Consider the following 20,467-nt stretch of genomic DNA (forward strand, 5'->3'; position numbering starts at 1 on the left):
ACACAGGCCTGTTAGAAGCTGTCTGCAGAGCCTCTAGCCTCACACAGGCGTGTTCCATTTTCCAAGGATCCCAATACAGGTGAAAAAATTATTCTGATGATAAATCCACAATTACAAAAACATTACATATACCTAAATGGTTACAGGTGCCTTTTAAAGGTATAATGAATGTTTTTCATTCGATCATGTCAGTGACCACATATCTCATTTGCAGATAATATTAATCTAAACTTAAGATTTTTTGTGAACATGAGAGCTGCCACATGCCCTTTTCCACTTAACGGCCACCCTTTCTCATCTCTGGCTTCCGTGGTGGTTCAGATGATAAAGAATTCACCTGTAATGCAGGAGACCTGAGCTCGAATCCTGGGTTGGGAAGATCCCTGGAGAAGGGAATGCTTACCCACTCCACTATTCTCGCCTGGAGAATCCCATGGACAGAGAAGCCTGACGGGCTATAGCCTATGGGGTTGCAGAGTCAGACATGACTGAGCTACTAACATCCTTTCTCACCTACCTTCCCCCCTTAACTGAGACTGAAAATCCCAGGTACTCTCACTTTACCACCATCCTCTGTCTCTACCCTGGCCATGTGATATAGAGCCATGGCTGATGAATATGTCTTTGGTAAAGGAGAAATCATGGTGGAAAAAAAAGCTTTCTTCCTTGACAAGTGAGAACGTGTCAAGAGGAGACAGCCGTATTACTGCCTTCATCCAGCTTTTGCTTTGGATACTTAAAATGAAGGGGATGCTGACATCTCGAACAGCCAACCTTTGCTAGACGTGGGATTCTGGGTTGATAGTTCTCCTCTAACACTTGAGAAATGCCACCACACTTCCTTCTGGCCTCCACAATTTCTGATGAAATGCCTTCTGTTGTTCTAACTTTCCCCCAGAGGTTAGGTTTACTTTTGGCACTGTTTTTGACACTCAGTCATTAGTTCTCAAAAGTCTGGCTACGCGTCTTGGCATGGACTTTGCGCGAGTGCCATCAGTGAGAGCACTGAGGAGGGTGGACGACAGCACTGATGAGGTGCTGCACAGGGAACCGTCTCCGGGGCACATCACTCCACCTGGGGCACTTGGTGACGTAGTGACTTCAGGCCTCTCCTTTGTAAAGGTTCATTTCTCACTTTGACAATGAAACCATTTTGTAGGGTAAAAGGTTAAGGGTATGTGAGTATCTTCTTCCCCTAAAACTTTCCACAGAATGGTTTTAGCATCCACCGATAAGCCTGGCCTGAACCTATTATTTTGTAGAATTAGAAAAGCACCATTAAACACCCCTATTATTTATTTCCATACTTTTAAGCTTGCATTCTTCTGCAATGAACTTTCCCTCACTGGAGATGAACTAGAGTCATTCTAAAAAAGGCAGTACAAAAATATAATTATTTCCCTTTAATCACCCATTTTCAGAATAAGATTTTGGTATAATATTCACCTCCACTGTTAGCAAATAAATTTATTTTTTCCCTTTTTGAGTATCAATATAGAATTTTACAGATTTTATTTACTCAATGTGTCATCAACCACAATCACTTCCTATGTTCAAATTATCTCAGCTTGGCCTCTTGAATCGTCCTCATTGGTCTCTGAGCACTTCCTAACACAGCACAAGATTTCTAGGCTCATTGTACATCCTCCTCCCCTGGACCTGATATTAGCCATTTCTCCAAGGGGCACTGGTTCCTTTTAATGATATTTAATATAATTTTGTTTATTTATTTTTGGCTGTCCTGGGTCATGGTTGCTATGTCGGCTTTTCTCTAGTTGTAGCAAGCAGGAGCTACCCTCTAATTGTGGTGTGTGGGCTTTTCGTGGTGGCTTCTCTTGTTGCAGAGCGAGGGTTCTAGGGCACTCAGGCTTCAGTAGCTGTGGCTCCCGGGCTCTGGAGCAGAGGCTCAATAGTTGTAGTGCACAGGCTTAGTTGCTTGGTGGCTTGTGGGATCTTCCCGGAGCAGGGATCAAACCCATGTCTCCTGACTGGCAGTCGGATTATTTACTACTAATCCACCAGGCAAGCCCCTTTCAATGACATTTAGAGACCAAGCTTTGAATTCTAGTGGTGCTTAGAGCTACTGGTGTTTCATTGCTTTTGGGCCCTTTGGATTACAGAAATAGTACTATACATTAGAAGTAGTGTTATACATTTATATTTCCAGTTCAAATAGAACATTGGTTTTTCTTAATTTTTTTGGCATTATATTTGTATCTTTTTACTTTCACAATAAAAATCTCAGTTCCTAATTTATTTATTAAATTTATCCTAAAATATACAATAAAATAGTTTAAAAACTACATACTAGTTTAAGATTTCTTTGAAGCTTTGTTTTATTCTGTTTTGGCTTTAAATGACAACCAGCTAAGGAGTACTATGTTCAAAAGTCACTTGAAACAATTCTTTCTTCTGTGTAGTTATAATATTAACTTTTAAAAATTAAGTTCATTTGTTTCATGATTTCAAATTTTAGTTTGCTTTTACCTCCTCTTTATTTTGGATATATAACAAATGTTAATGTTTAAAAGCTAAGACTATATAAAAAGATACTCAAGAAAGGTCTAGCTTTCATTCCTTACTCCCTCATCCAAGGTAATAATTTTTATTACTGTTTTATCCTTCCACCATTTCTTTCAACAAAATAAGTACGTAAGTATGTATTTCTAATTTTTTCCTTTATATCCTGGTTTGTTGTTGCTGTTCAGTCGCTAAGTCAGGTCCGACTCTGTGACTCCTTGGACTGTAGCACGCCAGCCTTCCCTGTCCTTCACTATCTCCCAGAGTTTGCTCAAACTCATGTCCACTGAGTTGGTGATGCCATCCAATCATCTGATCCTCTGCTGCCCCTTCTTTTGCTTTCAATCTTTCCCAGCATCAGGGTCTTTTCCAATGAGTTGGCTCTTCCCATCAGGTGGCCAAAGTATTGGAGCTTCAGCTTCAGTCCTTCCAATGAATATTCAGGGTTGATTTCCTTTAGGATTGACTGGCTTGATCTCCTTGCTGTCCAAGGGACTCTCAAGAGTTCTCTCCAGAACCACAATTCAAAAGCATCAATTCTTTAGCACTCAGCTTTCTTTACAGTCCAATTCTCACTACTTGAAAAACCACAGCTTTGACTATACGGACTTTTGTCAGCAAAGAGATGACTTTGCTTTTTAATATGATGTCTAGGTTTGTCATAGATTTCCTTCCGATGAGCAAGCATCTAATTTCATGGGTGCAGTCACCATCCACTGTGACTGTGGAGCCCAAGAAAATAAAATCTGTCACCCTGCCTCCATTTTCCCCCCTTCTGTTTGCCATGAAGTGATGGGAACGGATGCCATGATCTTAGTTTTTTGAATGTTGAGTTTCAATCCTTGCTGTTTTCACTTATACCCTAGAAATCACTATACACTGGTACATAGAGGTAACCATTGTTTGCTTTTTAGAGCACCACATGGTATTCCATTGTGTGGCTGTTCCAGTTACACAACGAGGCCTCTATTGATAGCCATCTGGGTTGTCTCCAATCTTCTGCTGTTACAAACAGTGCAGCAATGAATAACCCTATGCATCTGTTGTTTACTGGTGGAAGTTTATCTTCAGTGTAGATTCCTAACAGTGGAATTACTAGACAAAAGCAAATCTGTCTGTTTTCCTCCAAATCCCTGTTATGGAGCTGTACCATTTTAAAACTCCTACCAGCAGTGCATGAGGTGCCTGTTTCTCTACAATAAAGAATTTTCAAACCTTCAGTGTATGAGGGTAAGACTGTTCTCATATAAGTCATTTCCATTCCCCCCCACCCCCCGTAAACTGTTTTTGTCACATCCATTTTTTTTCCCCTAAACAGGTTTTCCTCACTCCCTGGTCATAAGATCATCCACCTACGTTTCTTCCTAGTACTTGAAGGCTCTTATTTTTTAATGTTCAGATTTGGTCAACTTTGAAGTGGCAGGTTCCAGGGGCAGGAAAAATATCAAATAAGCTTGAAAAAAATATCTTGTGGTGCCAGAAAATGAGGGAAGAAAAATGATGGGGACATGTCAAAAGGACACAGAACCCAAATTGCAAGGATTCCTACTGGCTAAAACTGGGACAATTTGATCAACAAAATAAATGACAGATTATAACCCATAAAAGAAGAATCCATGAGAACATGCTAATATAAATGAATGAAATGAATGAATGAGGGGGAGGGAAAGCTCTTCCTTTCAGTAGAATCCTAACTATTAAATGCAGAAGAAATCATAGAATTAAAAGAAAATCACCATTTGGCAACCAGCACAGTAACTTGTTCCAAGCAAGAATCCTCAAGAGATGATAAAAAAGCTAAGTCCAACAAACAGATGGAGAAATATACCGTGTTCATGGATTGGAAGAATCAATATTGTCAAAATGACTGTACTACCCAAAGCAATCTATAGATTCAATGCAATCCCTGTCAAGCTACCAATGGTATTTTTTCACAGAACTAGAACAAATAATTTCACAATTTGTATGGAAATACAAAAAAACTCGAATAGCCAAAGTAATCTTGAGAAAGAAGAATGGAACTGGAGGAATCAACCTGCCTGACTTCAGACTATACTACAAAGCCAGTATGGTACTGGCACAAAGACAGAAATATAGATCAATGGAACAGCATAGAAAGCCCAGTGATAAATCCACGAACCTATGGACATCTTATCTTCGACAAAGGAGGCAAAGATATACAATGGAAAAAAGACAACCTCTATAACAAGTAGTGCTGGGAAAACTGGTCAACCACTTGTAAAAGAATGAAACTGGAACACTTTCTAATACCATACACAAAAATAAACTCAAAATGGATTAAAGATCTAAATGTAAGACCAGAAACTATAAAACTTCTAGAGGAGACCATAGGCAAAACACTCTCTGACATAAATCACAGCAAGATCCTCTATGACTCACCTCCCAGAATATTGGAAATAAAAGCAAAAATAAACAAATGGGACCTAATTAAACTTAAAAGCTTTTGCATAACAAAGGAAACTATAGGCAAGGTGAAAAGACAGCCCTCAGATTGGGAGAAAATAACAGCAAGCGAAGCAACAGACAAAGGACTAATCTCAAAAATATACAAGCAACTCCTGCAGCTCAATGCCAGAAAAATAAATGACCCAATCAAAAAATGGGCCAAAGAACTAAACAGACATTTCTCCAAAGAAGACATACAGATGGCTAACAAACACATGAAAAGATGCTCAACATCACTCATTATCAGAGAAATGCAAATCAAAACCACAGTGAGGTACCATTACAAGCCAGTCAGGATGGCTGCTCTCCAAAAGTCTACAAGCAATAAATGCTGGAGAGGGTGTGGAGAAAAGGGAACCCTCTTACACTGTTGGTGGGAATGCAAACTAGTACAGCCACTATGGAGAACAGTGTGGAGATTCCTTAAAAAACTGGAAACAGAACTGCCATATGACCCAGCAATCCCACTTCTAGGCATACACACCGAGGAAACCAGATCTGAAAGAGACATGTGCACCCTAATGTTCATCGCAGCACTGTTTATAATAGCCAGGACATGGAAGCAACCTAGATGTCCATCAGCAGATGAATGGATAAGGAAGCTGTGGTACATATACACCATGGAATATTACTCAGCCATTAAAAAGAATTCATTTGAATCAGTTCTAATGAGATGGATGAAACTGGAGCCCTTTATACAGAGTGAAGTAAGCTAGAAAGATAAAGACCAATACAGTATACTAACACATATACATGGAATTTAGAAAGATGGTAACGATAACCCTATATGCAAAACAGAAAGAGACACAGATGTACAGAACAGACTTTTGGACTCTGTGGGAGAAGGCGAGGGTGGGATGTTTAGAAAAAACAGCATCGAAACATGTATATTATCAAGGGTGAAACAGATCACCAGCCCAGGTTGGAGGCCTGAGACCAGTGCTCGGGGCTGGTGCACTGAGAAGACCCAGAGGGATCGGTGGGGCGGGGGTGGGGGGGGGTGGGGAGAGGGAGGTGGGAGGGGGGATCGGGATGGGGAATACATGTAAATCCATGGCTGATTCATGTTAATGTATGGCAAAAACCACTACAATACTGTAAAATAATTAGCCTCTAACTAATAAACATAAATGGGGGGAAGAAAAAGGTAAGTCCAAGTAATTGTGAACAGATTTTCCCACAGAGATACCTATCTCAGGCTGGGTTCTCTAGAATCAGCTGCTGAGAGAGTCCAGGATGCAAGAAACTCATGCGGGAACAAGGCACGTGCAAGGACGTGAGGGAGGTCGCCCTGAGGGGCAGGCCTGTCCAACCTCGGGCACAGGCAGGGAGCTCTCATCATCCACGGCCCAGGACGGCTGTGACCCTGGGTGAGCCGGGTCATGGTCAAAGAGCTGACCGTACCCACCACAACTGACCAAGTCTTTCCTCAAAGAGGGATGTATGGGGGTTGTCTGGGTCTACCAGAACGCTTACTCATTTGGCTGCATTGGGTCTTAGCCTAGCACTTAGGACCTTTGTTACGGTACACAGGCTTTCTTTGCGGTACAGGGATTCTCAGGCTATGGTGTGTGGGCTAAGTTGTTCCATGGTATATGGGATCTTAGTTCTCCAAACAGGGATCAAACCTGGCTCCCTGGAATTGAAAGGTGGACCTTTAACCACTGGACCATCAGGGAAGTCCCCAGAGTATTTATTAATTACAAGGAAAAACTATACCTTTACAGGGAAACTTGGTGATACCACCTGAAGTGATGACCAAAATAAACAGTCCCCAAGACAGTACAACCAATGACACAACATTCCTTTTGTGGTATTCATGCTAAAAATGTATACACGAGGAAATGTCAAACCTACCTAATCTGAGGGACATTATACACAAGAAGCCTGTACTCTTCAAAAATGTCATGGTCATAAAACATAAAGCTAGACTGAGGAACTCTCCAGATCAAAGGATGCTGCAGAGTTGACAGCTCACTGCAAAGTGTTAACCTGGCCTGGCCTGAGGATCAGAACAAGTGTTCGGTGGGACCCTGGGGAAGTCCCAGTAACGCTTACAGATCAAAGAATAGCATTTTGTCATGCTCATTTCCTGATTCTGATAACTCTGATTATGTAAGACAATGTTCTTTGCTAAAGACTGCATGTCTGTGTTCCCCCAAATTCCTATGTGAAATCTTAACACCCAGTGTGATGGTGTTGGAAAGTTAGGCCTTCAGGGAAGTGATTACTCAGGGATGGGATCTGTGTCCAACTAAGAGAGTTGGATCCATCATATTGACAAAATGGTGAAAAGACGGCCAAACCAAGAAGTGTGTTCTCACCAAGGCCTCTGCTGGCACCTTGACCCAGGACTTCCAGCCTCCACAAGCATGAGAAATGTTTACAGACGCCCAGTCAATGATATCCTATTATAGGACATTCTTGTTCTTAGCACACTACACTGACATGCATTTATGTGTGCGTGCTAAGTCATTTCAGTCGTGTCCGACTCTGCAACCCTATGGACTCTAGCCCACTAGGCTCCTTGGTCCATGGGACTCTCCAGGCAAGAATACTGGAGTGGGTTGCTGTGCCCTCATCCAGGGGACCTTCCTGACCTAGGGATCGAACCCTCATCTCCTGCACTGCAGGTGGATTCTCTACCGCTCGGCCACTGGGAGGCCCCTAACACTGATGTATTTACAAACAAAGGGATATGAGGTCTGCAACTTACTCTCAAATATTTCAGAGACAGAATAAATAAATGATAAACCATGTAGCAAATGATAACCTCTAGGGAATCTGGATGAAGGATAAAGGAAAATTCTTTGTACTGTTTTTCACAAGTCTAAAATTATTATAAAATAAAAAGTGTAAAATACTAAAAAAGAAGAAAAAAATAAGATTTTACCATTTGTAGTTTATCTTGGAATACAGTGTGAGATACAGATCCGATTTTATCTCTTATCAAATATCTATCCAGTTGTCCGACCTTCTCTTCTGTAATTTGAGGAGATGCTTCAATCTAAATTTCTATAATTAACTATTTCTGGACTTTCTACTTGTTCCATTGTCTAGTATGTCTGTCCACACATCACACCATACAACTGGAACACAATTTTTATAACAGACTATTTTTTAGAGACGTTTTAGGTTCATAGCGAAACTGAACAAGAAGTAGACAGAGTTCTCATTTACACCCCATGCTCTCAGTTTTAATTATAGACATTTGTGGCTTAACAATCAGGTAAGGTTTGGCCTCTTTATCACTCTTTCAGGGGTTTCCTGGTTGTTCTTATTTCATTTTTCCATGTGACCTTTAGGATCAATTTGTCTAGTGCCAGAAAAATTTTAAAAAACAACTTTATTGGGACTGGAATTTATACATTAACTTGGGGAGAACTGAAGTCTCTGTAATCCCAAATTACTCTATTCATGAATGTGAAATATGAAATGTCTTTACATTTGTTCAAACCTACTGTTATGTTTTTCAGGAATGTTTTCCTCCTATAGACCTGGCATTTTTCTTGAGTTTATTCTTAAGTATTTCATCTTTTTGATGTTTTTGGGAATGGAGACTTCTCTTTGACCATATTTTCAATTATTCATTATTGTGTATATATACAAAGTATTGAGTGTTGTTTGCTAATTTTATGCCCTGCCATTTTACTCAATTCCTTTTATTTAAGTGTCTGTTGTTACTGAGATTCTTGGCTTTTCAATGTATACTGTCAACTATTTGCAGTAGAAATAGCTTTCTCTCTTCCTTTCTAGTGCCTGCCGTTTCTAATTATTCTCTCTTGATTGAATGTGGTAGCTGGTTTTGCCAAAACAATGTTACATAGCAATGGACACATCGATAAGTATTTACTGCTGGTTTTAGTGCAAACTGATTAAGTATTCTTGTGTGTGCAATTCTGTTTGAAAAGTATCCATTTACTCCTATTGCATGTGTGTGTGTGTGTGTGTGTTTATTCAGGAATGGACAGTGGATTTTTAAACATCTTTTTGGTACCCACAGGATAATGATTTTTCTTCCTAAGTGTATTAATACAATTTAGTAACACAGTAGAAGGAATCAGTAAGTACCCTTCAGATCAACTGGTAACACCACTTCCTTCAGAGGCACAAGCCTCTTCAGTCGTCATCTCTCACCACCCTCATCACCACTAAGGGAGCTTTCCCAAATGTCAACTGTCCAAGTCTGAAAGGATTTAAACAGATGTTCCATGAAAGAATTCTATGGCAAAAGAATCTAGAAAAATACTGGATTAAATAGTTGGATACTCAGTTACAGCAGGACTTCTTAAAATGAGTAATGTGCAAGTGAGCACTGTGGTAGTAAACACAGAGACTGTTGTATAAAGTCCAAATGGATCTGACCACGTGCATTTACCCATTTTTTAATTTCCAGCCTCAGTATAGTACCGGGAACACTGTAAGCATCCTATGTTTGTTACATTGCTGAACTAACACAGAGATGTATCTAAGGTCAGGAGAGTGTGTGTATTTGAAATTGTGTGTCATCTACTATGTGAATACATCCCAGTTCTCCCTCTTGCACTAGCAAGGCAAATGGCAGCAACACAGTCAATTCACTCATTCAATGCATCTATATCGAGTACACATTACAGAGGGCCTATGTTCAGTTCCAGAACATGACTCAGGAGAGAAACACAAACGACGGCACGTCAAGGATTAATAAGTGCTATGAGGAAACACAGCAGGGTCTGGGAAGAATGAAAGAGGAAGTACTGATTCCATGCTTTCCTGACCACTTTGATGGGGGCTCTCTGAGCAGAAACCAAGATGAATTTAGGACGTGGATGGGGAGGACAGCATTCCAGGCAGAAGGAATAGTCGATAGAGAGTTCTCAGGTGGGACCATGCAAGGCCTGACAGATGCAAGGAGGCTGCAGTGCTGAGGGAGAAGGTGCCAAGGAAGGGATGAGTCAGCAGCACCAGGGCCTCCCAGGCTGCAGGGATCTCTGGATTTCATCAAGAGCAAGGGAGGAAGCTGCTGGAGCACAGAGGAGTGAGCATTTTGCCTCAGGCTTCAGAAGATTCACTTTGGCTTCTTGGAGGGTGGGGCAAAGAATGTGCAGTATGGAGGCCAATGCACATGAGAAAGTCACGCCAGCCAGAGTCACGGCCCCCTCGCTCCTTTCTCAATATTGACACCACATGTTGGTAACACCCTGGTGTGTCGGCACTAGGACCTTCAGGTACTGATGATAGTCTTTCCATGCAATTAGTTTAAGAAGCGGCCCTGAAGATTTTACCTTTAATAGGCTCATGTTTGTTCAACTAGTATGTTAACAAAAACTATTTTTTCCTATGATTCCGACTGGGTGAGTCAAAGTTCACATGAGTGAGTAGTAATGCAGCACTGGGAAGAGTGAGAGAACAGAGAGCAATCATGTTTTAAAAACAATTTTTATCCTCAGATCTGTGGGTCTGTCTCCTGTCTTCATGAAACCGGAGTTACCATTGCTCGTGACTCTTCCAGTCATTTAGGTGTAGGCGCCCATCTGCTCAAGATGATGTGCTGCGTGTGTCAGCACATCTAAATCTGTGCAGCTGACAGGCTTACAGCAAAGTCCCAGGTGTTAATCCTCGGGAAGCCCCAGGTGGCACGGTGTGGAGGCCCCCCTCCCAGACAACCACCCCCCCACACTCACGCTCCCGACATGACCAACAGCTCGAAAGAAAACAGGAACTCACTTGTGCAATATGATCTTCAAATGCAGCAATTAAAAAATCTGAGAGAATGTGTTCCTTCACCCACTTCAGGCTATGTGTGGGCATGGGGTGTGGGGGCGGTGAGGGGAAATGTCACTTTAAGAACTGCAAAACAAAAAACAACACAACTTCCTGCCAGAAAAGGAAAGGCAAGAAAAAGTACGCCAGTGGCTATTTAAGTCTTCTCCCCAGCCCCAGTAACATCTGAAAACCTACTCTGCTGAGGACTTTCCATGACTGTAAGAGATACTACTCCCATTTTACAGCACAGGAGCAAACTCAGAGAGGCTAGGTAAGGTATTGAGCTCATTCAACAAGAAACATGGTATAGCAAGGCCGCCAGCCTGGCAGCTGGAGAACAGCTGAGAGGAAGAGTGGAGAGGAAGTTATGTCACTGGGGAAGCGGCCACGGTCAGGAGCGTCACTGAGTCAGAGAGGAAGCCAGCCACGATGTTCATCAGGAGTGACGAGTCTGGTATCCATCTTAAAGGGCTCATTCTGGCCGCTTCATGGAGGATACATTCAGGATGAGAGGACAGGGATGAAGTGAGGAGGGAGAGACATGATAAAAGGGTGTTGCTTCCCAGAGGTAAAGAACATGCCTGCCAATGCAGGAGAGGTAAGAACCTCGGGATAGATCCCTGGGTTGGGAAGATCTTCTGCAGTAGGGCATGGCAACCCACTCCAGTATTCTTGCCTGGAGAATTCCATGGACAGAGGAACCTGGTGGGCTACAGTCCATGGGGTTGCAAAGAATCGACACGACTGAGTGACTAACACTTTCTGGCTTACTTTGTATGACAGACTCTAGGTCCATCCACATCATCTACAAATGACATTATTTCATTCTTTTTAGTGGCTGAACAATATTCGACTGTATATATGTTCCACATTTTCTTTATCCATTCACCTTTCATTGGACATTTAGGTTGTTCCATGCCCTGGCTATTGTAAATAGTGCTTCAATGAACACAGGGGTACATGTGTCCTTTTGAATTATGGTTTTCTCAGGGTGTATGCCTAGTGGTGGGATTGCTGGGTCACATGGTAGATCTATTTTTAGTTTCTTAAGGAACCTCCATACTGTTCTCCACAGTGGCTGTATCATGTTGGTGGCTGAACCACCGACATGTAGGAGGTTCCCTTTTTCTCCACACCCTCTCCAGCATTTGTTGTTTGTAGATTTTGATGATGACCATCTGACCAGTGTAAGGTGAGGGATAGAACTCACATCTCTTGCATTGGCAGGCAGATTCTTTACCACTGAACCACCAGGGAAGCCCAGTTCTGATTTTTCATTTCTCTAATAATTAGCAATGTTGAGCATCTTTTGTCTGTTGGCCATCTGTATTTAAATCCTTTAACTCTTACCATCAGATATCTGTGCTTTTCACTTTTTAAAACAGTACAGTCATTGTGAATTCTTCCCAAATCCTCTTTATTGCACCGCCAGTAGGGAATGAACAATTTCATCCCAAGTGCTGAGGAGCCCATGGACCACCTGAGGTTGAGGCTCCAGCTCTCACCCATCACTCCCACCATGTTTTACTGGTCACAGCAAGTATAAAGCCAGCCCAGATTCACTGGTGGGCAAACAGGCTCCACCACTTGGGAGGAAGTGTGAATTCCTGTGGCCATATTTTTCAGGAGACCGAGATCATGGTGGCTCGAATACACCTGCAGTGGTAGTGGTGCGAAGCAACTGGACTGTGATACAGGTAATGACAATATTTGCTGATCAGTGGGATGTAGAATGACTTTTCAACCAGGGAACTCAAAGGATGAAACTGCCATCTACTAAGCTAAGATAAGAGGAACAGTTAGGGAGAGAGAAAAAAACTCAAAAAGAATTTTGTTTTGGATGATAAGTCTGATAAGTTTTCTTCTGGACGGTAAGTCGATAAGATATAACAGAGATGTCAAGTAGACAGATATTAAAGGCTGGAGTTTAGCACGCAAGTCTTCTTTGCCACAAAGTGCAAGTGACGAGAAGAGAAGCAAAGTTTTATCTACCCGACTAGGGCATAATTTTGTTCTTCCAAATAGTCTGACCCAGTTTCTAAGTTGTCCAGTACCTCTTCCATATTTCTTAACTTTTTAAGAATATAATTCCATTCAGTTGAACACTATTTATTGAAAGTCTACTAGTAACTAGATACTCTAGTGGATACAAAGATGGACAGGAGCCAAAGCAGGATTTTTAATATACTTAAACATAATAACGTGCATGGTTTTTATTTATAGTCTAATTCAATGCACAAGTGATTTGTGGAGGCTTACTGGAAATATATTTTTAAATAAACTGAATTTTAGAAAAAGAAAAATACAAATTTGAATGTGAAGTAGATCATAAAGGGAGAAATACTGATGTACACTACAATACAAATGAACCTCAAAAAATGTAATAGACACCAGGCACAAAAGACCACTTACTGTTTGACTTCGATTATATGAGATGTTCAGAAAAAGCACCCAGAGACAGAAAGGTAGTGGTCACCTGGGACTGGATGGGAACAGAAATTAACCACAATGGACGCAAGGGTTCTGACTAGGGTGATAAAAAACGTAATAAAAAAGGATGGTTGTAATGACGGCATAACTTGCTTTAAGTGAAGTGAGAGTTAGTCAGTCATGTCTGACTCTTTCTGATCCCACGGACTATAGCGTCCATGGAATTTTCTAGGCCAGAACATTGGAGTGAGTAGCCTTTCCCTTCTCCCGGGGATCTTCCCAACTTAGGGATTGAACCCAGGTCTCCTGCATTCCAGGCGGATTCTTCACCAGCTGAGCCACAAGGGAAGCCTAAGAATACTGGAGTGGGTAGCCTATCCCTTCTCCAGCGGATCTTCCCAACCCAGGAATCAAACTGGGGTCTCCTACATTGCAGGCAGATTCTTTATCAACTGACCTATCAGGGAAGCATAACTTGGTAAGTTGTCTAAAAAACAATCATTGTGAATGAATAAAGTAATTTTGGCATTTTTAAAGTATTTATTTTTGGTTGCGCTGGGTCTTAGTTGCAGCATGAGGGATCTTTCATTGCAGTGAGGTTCTCTCTAGTTGCTATGCTTGGGCTCAGTTGCCCTGAGACATGTTGGATCCAGTTCCCTGACCAGGGATTGAACCCATGTCCCTTGCACTGAAAGACAGATTCTTAACCACTGAAAGCTGAAACAATTTATCACCAACTGACTTGCATTACAATAAATGTTAAAGGATTCCCTCAGGCAGGTGAAAATGGCACCAGTTGGAAATCAGTCAGTTCGGTAGCTCAGTCATGTCTGACTCTTTGCGACCTCATAGACTGTGGCACACCAGGATTCCCTGTCCATCACCAACTCCTGGAGCTTGCTCAAACTCATGTCCATTGAGTCGGTGATGCCATCCAAACAATTTTCATCCTCTGTCGTCCCCTTCTCCTCCTGCCTTCAATCTTTCTCATCATCAGGATCTTTTCCAATGAGTTGGCTCTTCCCGTCGGGTGGCCAAAGCATTGGCGCTTCAGCATCAGTCCTTCCAATGAATATTCAGAAGTGATTTCCTTTAGGATTGACTGGTTTGATCTCCATGCAGTCCAAGGGACTCTCAAGAGTCTTCTCCACCACCACAGTTCAAAAGCATCAATTCTTTGGCGCTGTTTTCTTTACAGTCTAACTCTCACATCCACATGACTACTGGAAAAATCACAGCTTTGACCAGAAGGACCTTTGTTGGCAAAGTAGTCTCTCCTTTTTAATATGCTATGTTGGTCATAGCTTTTCTTCCAAGGAGTAAGCATCTTTTAATTTCATGGCTGCAGTCACCATCTGCAGTGATTTTGGAGCCCCCCCCCCCCCAACTCCCTCATTGTTTCCACTGCTTCCCCATTTATTTGTCATGAAATGATGGGACCGGATACCATGATCTTAGTTTTCTGAATGTTGTTTTAAGCCAACTTTTTGGCTTAAAACTCTCCTCTTTGACTTTCATCAGGAGGCTCTGTAGCTCTTCTTCTCTTCCTGCCATAATGGTGGTGACATCTGCATATCATGAAATTATTGATATTTCTCCTGGCAATCTTGATTCCAGCTTGTGCTTCATCCAGCCTGGCATTTTGCATGATATACTCCGCATATAAATTAAATAAGCAGGGTGACAATATACAGCCGTAATGTACTCCTTTCCCAATTTGGAACCAGTCTGTTATTCCATGTCCAGTTCTAACTGTTGCTTCTTGCCTTGCATACAGATTTCTCAGGAGGCAGGTAAGGTGGTCTGGTATTCCCACCTTTGGAGAATTTTCCAGTTTGTTGTGATTCACACAGTCAAAGGCTTTGGCATAGTCAATAAAGCAGAAGTAGATGTTTTACTGGAACTCTTTTGCTTTTTCAGTGATCCAACAGATGTTGGCAATTAGCTCTCTGGCTATTCTGCCTTTTCTAAATCCAGCTTGCACATCTGGACATTCACGGTTCACGTACTACTGAAGCCTGGCTTCGAGAATTTTGAGCATTTGCTAGTGTGTGAGATGAGCGCAGTTGTGCAGTAGTTTGAACATTCTTTGGCACTGCTTTTCTTTGGGATTGGAATGAAAACTGACTTTTTCCTGCCCTGTGGCCACTGCTGAGTTTTCCAAATGTGCTGGCATACTGAATGCAGCACTTTCACAGCATCATCTTTTAGGATTTCGAACAGCTCAACTGGAATTTCATCACCTCCACTAGCTTTGCTCATAGTGATGCTTTCTAAGGCCCATGTGACTTTGCATTAAAGGATGTCTGGCTCTAGGTGAGTGATCACACCATCGTGGTTATCTGGGTCATGAAAATCTTTTTTGTATAGTTCTTCTGTGTATTCTTGCCACCTCTTCTTAATATCTTCTGCTTCTGTTAGGTTCATACCATTTTTGTCCTTTATTGTGCCCATCTTTGCATCAAATGTTTGCTTGGCATCTCTGCTTTTCTTGAAGAGAGCTCTAGTCTTGCCCATTCTATTGTTTTTGTCTATTTCTTTGCATGGAACACTGAGGAAGGCTTTCTTATTTCTCCTTGCTATTCTCTGGAACTCTTCATTGAAATGGGTATATCTTTCCTTTTCTCCTTTGCCTTTCACTTCTCTTTTCTCAGTTATTTGTAAGACCTCCTCAGACAACCATTTTGCATTTCTTTTTCTTGGGGATGGTTTTGATCCTTGCCTCTTGTACGATATCACGAACCTTCATCCACAGATCTTCAGGCACTTTGTCTATCAGATCTAATCTCTTGAATCTATCTGTCACTTCCACTGTATGATTTTAAGGGATTTGATTTACATCATACCTGAATGATCTAGTGGTTTTCCCTACTTTGTTTAAGTCTGAATTTTGCAATAAGGAGTTGGAAATACAGATCTATAAAAAAAGAATGAAGTATACTAGAAATGGTAACTACATAGTTAAATAGATAAGATTTGTTTACTTATTTAAATATTTTAGGACTTAAAAAAAAAAAAACCAATAAGACTTAAAGTTACCCACATCAACAACCACATTAAAATGGTCAAAACAGGCCAATTAAAAGGCAGAGATTGTATAGCACAGTGACTACTGTTACATTTGAAAGTTGCTATAAGAGTAAATTTTATTTTTTTAAATATTTTATTAATTGAACACATCAGGTCTTAGTTACGGCAAGGGGGATCTTTCATTGTGACACATGGCTCTCTAGTTGTGGTGCGTGGGTTCTGGAGCATGTGGGCTCAGTAGCTGTTCCACACAGGCTCGCTAGTTGTGGCAGGTGGGTTAGCTGCTCCACAGCATGTGGGATATTAGTTCCCTGACCAGGGATCAAACCCACGTTCCCTGAATTGCAAGGCAGATTCTCAACCACTGGACTGCCAGGGAAGTTCCCAAGAATAAATTTTAAAAGTTCCCATCACAGGGAAAACACAGTTATAACTCGTAAAGTGATGAATGTTGTCTAATCTTCTTGTGATGACCACTGTGCAATATATGTGTATCTGAAATCATTATGCTGACACCTGCAATGAATGTAATATGTCAATTATATCTCAATTCAAAAAAGAAAAGGGCAAGTATTTTCAGACTAGTTTAAAAAAGCAAGACCCAACGATATGCTGCTAATAAGAAATCTTTAAGTAAAGATTAAACAGGTTAAATAAAAAAAATAAACAGGTTAAATTAAAGTAAAAGGACATACCATGCTAACGCTAATCAAAAGAAAGATCAATGGACATGTTAATATCTGCCAAAGTAGATTTCAAAACAAACAATACCACCAGGAATAAGTCATTTCATAATAACAGAGTCAATTCTTGAAGAGGACACAACAATTCAAAGTATTACATGTGCTAAATTAGAGAGCTGCAAAATATAAAGCAAAAACATAGAACTATGAGGAGAGATAGACAAATCCCATTATTATTTTATACCTCTGAGTAATTAATTGTTAGAACAAATAGAAAATCAGCAGGAATACAGAAGATTTGAACCACACTATCGACCAACCTGCCTTAATTGACGTTTATGGAGCATTATGACATAATAGAATACCCAGCACACACAGCAAAATTAACACTGCTGAATACAGAATACATTTTTCTGAAATTCACATGAAACACTTCCAAGACTGACCACATTCTGGGCCATAAAGCAAGCCTGAATACACTTTTAAAGGACAAGTCATACAAGGTATGTTCTCTGACCACATGGAATTAAGTTGGAAATCAGTAACAAAAAGAGAAAAAAATCCCCAAGTAACTGCAAACTAAACAGCATACTTATGAAGTGAAAATTGAAACCAGAAAATAATTTTAAGTGAATGAAAATGAAAATACAATATATCAACATTCATGGAATGTGAATAAAGCAGTATTTAGGGATAGGTTTAAGGGAGTAAACACCTAAAAATGGGCTCAAATCAATCACTTCAATTTTTAAATTCAGAAACTAGAAAAAGAACAAGTTAAACCTAAAGTGAAAGGGAAATATCAGATAAGAAATCAATGAAATAGAAACAAACAAACAAACAAAAAAAACCAGAAAAATAAGTGAAATCAAAGCTGGTTCTTTTGAAATCAATAGAACATGTTGGAATCAACTGTGCGGAGACAGTGTGCTCAATGTTGATGTTTAAGCTATTTATCTTGTCTCTGAAGAAATTACACAGGAGACGCAGAAATTATTAGATATGTAGAACCAGAGGTTACAGTTCTATCCTACATATTCTCTCTGAAAAAAGGTAAAAAGGAATATCTGTCCTTGGACAGATACCATGGACAGACACCACATAGCTCTTCCAACTAATAGTTTTCTCAGAAGTAAAATAAAGAGACTGAATTAGGTCATCTCTAAAATCTCTTTAAACTCTCAGATCCTCTAAACGCCAAATAAGAGTTACTCATCTACTGCTAACAGCTTCAAATTTGTGGGGGAAGCGCTAATTTGGAAAAGTTGGTCAATCCACGCACAGCTAACCTCGAATGCTCAAATATTAGCCTTGAGGGAAAATCAAAGAATTTCAGCTTATTTAAAATCAAGGACCAACATTACTACTCAATCATTATTTCTCTGCTTATCACTCCAGTGATGGCCATCTCAGATGCATTACTTATTACTCAAGTTTACCCTCAATATTATTCCTACCACTACTTCTCTGTGTGTGTGGAATTACAAAATTAAGAAGTTACAGAAGCTGGGCTGGAACAAGGGCTTCTCATAAACAATTTATTTTTTCAAATGCCCTTCAGTGGGCCACGCCTTTTTACTCTCTGAGATATTTAGCAAACTTCAGCTGCCACCTTTCAGGAGAAAACTACTTTACATAAATAATTACAGATAAGAATGAAATCTGCTGATTGTCTAGATCTGGACAATCAAGTACACTAGTCTTGCATAGTAGTTAAACACAAAAGCATGGACTCTGGAGCCAAACCACTTGAGTTTCAATTCTGGTTATGCCATTTACTAGTTGTATGACCCTGCACAAATCACTTAACTTTTGTTATTTTGAGGACTAAATAAATTAACACATGTTAAGATACAATTATCATCATTCACTCCCATGTAGTTGGCTAAAGAACACCAGAAACAAAATCCTGTAAAAATTACTGAAACAGCATTTTAAGTAAAACTCACACTCACTGAATTTAAAGCTTCTATAAAGTTAAACATTGGTATATCTCAGTAGGACAGTCTGTGCTTATGAAAACACGGATTATACACAAGTGGTTTAAAGCAGTTTCACTATGATGGTTTTATGCTCCACCATAAAGTCCAGTGACACTGTAGACATTCCAAAAGCACCCCTAGTTCAAGGCTGGTATCTTAGCAGTAAATGCAGGCTCTATGTAAGACCTTTAATCCACTGAATATCTGAAAATTCTGCCAAGCACTGGGCCTCAGTTGTCGCAGAATGTTTTAACTTGAAGAAATGCTGGGGTGTGGTCTCTAAAGGGTGGGCCTAAAGTCTTACAGCTCTCCGGTAAGGGCAAGCGCTTAGCCCCGCCCCAATTCCCCATTATGGACCAAACAATCACTGTTCCAGGGACCCTGGCTAGCTCACTAAATTTACATACAGAGTGGAAAGATGTGGGTCACTTTCCTGTAGGCACTCAACAATCATGTGACCAACCAAAGGGCCTATTGCTGCTTCATTTCCTCCATTTGTAGGTAGGGACATCTATGCTCAGAGACACTAAGATTAAAGGAGAGAAAGATGAAAAGTTCCCTTTATCCCCACCAGTACACGTTCATGTTCCTTTCATGTTTGCTATCACCTTTTGATATTTTTGATCACTATCTATAGGTTAAATTTGCAATTTCAACATAAACACATTTTCAAGTAAAGTTTCAGAACCTTTACTTCAAAATCCCTATGGAATGGGGAGAGGGAGGGAATTATCTTCTGACAGAACTGAGTAAGACTGGTCCAACTTTTGGAATAAATAAATGCCTACCTCGGAGCCCTGAGGTAAGGGAAAGTCTCACTGCAAGCTGATGAGAATCCAGTGATCATGATCACCTTCTGGAAGCAGTAGCTTTAAGAAATGCCTAAGCTAGTCAGTCTTATCATGGATTCGAACATCCTTTACGGCAAACATTTTGGTATCCAAAAGGACAAAACTAAACAATCACATTCAACAGACGAACTCCACTACTGTTTGATATGTATTTCACAACTAATTTATTCTGGATCTACTTGCAGGAAATAAATGTTTCACAGGTACAAAACAACTTTCTTGAAAGTGGACATGTCTGTTTCAAAACCTTCCCTCAAACCTTCTGAACAGAATTGGTCTCTCCCTCGCGGGAATGCTGTTTTAACCAAGTTACTACACCTGCGCGGGTCCGCATCTGCGCTTCGGGGCAGAGAACGCCGCGGGGAGCGGGTGCCGCGGCGTCCCCCCGTTCTCGCCGCCAGCACCTAGCCCGGTGCCGGGGCTCCCCTCGAAGTGCACCCCGAGGGCCCTCAGGCAGCTGTGCGCTCGCGACGGACTGGGTAGTTCTGGGAGACCCCGGGGCCGGTGTCGCCAGCAGCGCGACGCCGCCGGCCCCGAGTTTCCGGGAACGAGCGGCAGGAGCTACCGGCGGCTGAGCCAGGACCTCGAGTCCGCACCCGCAGCGGCTCCGCCCGCGCCCAGGGCCCGGGCGAGAAGAACCCTCGGAACCCCGGCGGAGGGCATGGCAACTCCGCGAACAGCCGCCAGAAAGGCCGGGCCGGGGGCGCCGCTCCCTCCACCTCAGAAGCCGGACGCTGTCCCGAGACCCCCGGGTCGAAGC

At 41.3% G+C, this 20,467-nt stretch overlaps 1 protein-coding gene across 5 annotated transcripts in view; it reads right to left on the reverse strand.

Annotated features, from left to right (window-relative positions):
* The window catches only part of ZDHHC20 (zinc finger DHHC-type palmitoyltransferase 20), a 58,116-nt gene that overhangs the window by 37,291 nt on the left and 358 nt on the right, over nucleotides 1-20,467 (reverse strand). The window lies entirely within an intron of this gene.

Source organism: Odocoileus virginianus, chromosome 8 (assembly GCF_023699985.2).
Source record: "Odocoileus virginianus isolate 20LAN1187 ecotype Illinois chromosome 8, Ovbor_1.2, whole genome shotgun sequence".
In the NCBI taxonomy this organism is placed as follows: Eukaryota; Metazoa; Chordata; class Mammalia; order Artiodactyla; family Cervidae; genus Odocoileus; species Odocoileus virginianus.